Here is a 3,069-nt window from a genome sequence, read left to right as displayed (position 1 = left end):
TCTGTATTGTTTCAAAAAATACAAACAGTGTCATTGTCAATCAAAAATTTGATTGGATAAAGATCTTTCAATATATCAGACATAAATTCAAAGAATGGGAAATTAAAAACCAAAAACCCATTTTATCAGGATCAATTTATTTCTGCTTAAATGCTTCCTGTTATAATTATGATCCGATGAAAATGAGTAGCTGATAAAATCGTCCTGAAGTGTATTGTAAATAAAGTCGATACACATACACCTATATCAACATTGTGTCTTTTGTATGATTTAAAAAACAGAATGATAGTTTTTATTCTCAAATATTTTATAAATTTTATGAGAAATATATGGTGAATTATACCCGCCAAATTGTCAAATGACTTTAAAACAAGCACACGAACCTATAATTTGTTTTTTTGTACTTTTCATATTATATACATTTAGTTATATTTTTTAAAGCACTTGATATTCTTAAGGGCATACGATACAGTTACAGGGAAGGTAATGACGTTGCTAACGTAAAATGTTATTTTCGCGACGTCAAACTATGACATATCGGGGAAAAGATGCATTTTTCGACTGATTTTTATCACTCAAACTGATTTAATTTGAAAATGAGTGCATGGACCCCTATTTTTTAAAACAGCAATTTGTTTCATTTTGCAAGGAGATTATGTGACCCAAATTTTATAAAACTGTAAATAGCGCATTTTTTTAAATTTTGATAAACATGCAGCAAAAAATGACGTTTTTTCCTCTATTCATGAGCATTTGATAAATATAGAGTTATTGCGGAATAAAAATTACATTATTTTCAATGATACTTATAAAATACAGAAATTACCGATTATTTAACAAAAAACAATTTGTGTTTATCTTTTAAAGCAAAAAAGTTACGTCGTTCTTTCGAAAAAGAAAATACGGACACAAATCTGAATTTTGAGCAAATATACAAAATTTCGACCTCATTTTACTCAAAAAGTAGCACATGAAGGTATATTTTTTATGACATATTTGATTTAATCAGGTAAAAAATAGCCTATATGCAAATTTTAATCAACTTGTAAATACAGGTTCAAAACTGTATCGTATGCCCTTAAACAGAGATCGAACGTCGGTTAGTCAATGTAATAATTTGAACACAATACAACACAAGTTATTCGTTGAATAGTAAGTTTACTGTCCCTCGGATACAACTATTGCCCTCGGCTACGCCTCAGGACAATAGTTACTCCTCGGAACAATAAACTTACTATTCAACGAATATCTAGTCAGTAAGTGTTTTATTATATCGAAAAAGACAACAGACAAAAAATGGCGGTGATAAATCAACTATCGATATATTTAAAAAAGAAACCAAACCATAACGTTTACTTCATAGATATGTTTAATTTATATGTTAATTTAAAAATCCTCCAATCGCGTAGCTGCATTTAAAATTCCGCAAAATATTATGACGATTGCGGTCAAATAGTTTCATCCAGGTCCAATAGTTGGAAATCTTTGACCGGTCCAATAGTATAAAGCTTGTAATTTGCAAAAAAGTGAAGAAATTTTGTACTTATTTTTTATGGAAAGTGATAACTGAGGTATAATAATTCGGAATATACAATACTTACGAGTATATCTATTTGAAAAAGAAATGTAACTGTAATAACGTAAAAACTAGTGATAATGATAGATGTATCAATTATAATAAGAGAACCAACGTATTAAATCTATTCAATCGATTTTATTCTGTTTGTAAGTATGAAGGGCCTGCCAATGATTTTAAATCATATTTGCGAAACATACAGATTTTGTTAGCAATATGATAATTGATCATGTTGGTTGAAGTTTGGAATTGCTTTTAAAAAATCAGAAAGGTTGTTGCATTTTTTAATTGGAAAATATAACTGTTATATGAGTTTACAAATGTGGTTTGCAGTCATTTTTCTTTTCGGATGTTTTTCGATATGCTTAGGTAAGTTTTTATTTTAAGAATTTCGATACAAATAAATGTAATAACATGCGACTCATTTTTGATAAACGGATTCAAAGAGTAGAAATACTGAAAAAAAAGAAAACGAAAGGTTTAACAAATAGAAAAATAGAAAAGCCCAGACACTATCTGTGTCAATTGAAATGTAGGTAAGCCAAACCTCATTCCGAAACACTCCTAATCATTTGAAATGTTGATCAAAGAGAATCTAGGAATTCATGTTCTTGAGAATAAAGCATTTATGCTACAAAAGTGTTTAGCGTCATGTAGTGTAGTTTTTATGAAAACAACACGTTTAATGCTTTTATGAAAACAACACATTTAATGCTTTTATAAAAACAACACGTTTAATGCTTTTATGAAAACAACACGTTTAATAATTTCAACGCTTTTCTTGATTTTCCTTCATCAGGAGGGCTCAAAGCCAAAATTTGAAATCCAAGGATGTATAAGTACCGAAACCGTTGATTAGCTATATGACAAAAATACCTAAAAGAAAATATCCAAATTTATCTAAAGTCAACTTTGCCTGAGGGAATTGAAACCTCAGTTTCTTAATAATTTCAAAATTTATAAAGTTCAACGTACAATTTTAGAAAGGTTCGTTTTATCATGTCAGTCCCGAAATACTGACTACTGAGCTGAAGATAACCTCGGAGACTTTCCTTATTGAATTTTCCTTGGAGTTCAGTATTTTTGTGATTTTACTTTATACATTAAACGAATACCAGGAAATAAAAAAACGTATCAAAGGACATCATTTTATATAGCAACGTCTGTTATATACATATTTCAGTGTATATTCTTTTTATTTCCAATCATATCAAACATTCTGACTCCATCAACCGCCATCAACTGATGCCGCTATCATATAGAACACCTACGATCTTGATTGAATTTATTTACACAAACACAGTGCGAGAGTTTTAAACGTACACAATCAATCGAGTATACACCAATAATTTCATAACATAAACGAGTGTTTACGCCATGTTTTTTTTTTTTTTTTTTTTTTTTTTTTTTTTTTTTTGCACGATTACTTAAAATTCGCGTTACTTTAACTAGGTAAAATTGATAAAATTAAATGAAATATATGCACCTGGCGT

Source organism: Mytilus edulis, chromosome 7, assembly GCF_963676685.1.
Source record: "Mytilus edulis chromosome 7, xbMytEdul2.2, whole genome shotgun sequence".
Taxonomy (NCBI): Eukaryota; Metazoa; Mollusca; class Bivalvia; order Mytilida; family Mytilidae; genus Mytilus; species Mytilus edulis.
Note: the sequence above shows the minus strand (reverse complement) of the source record.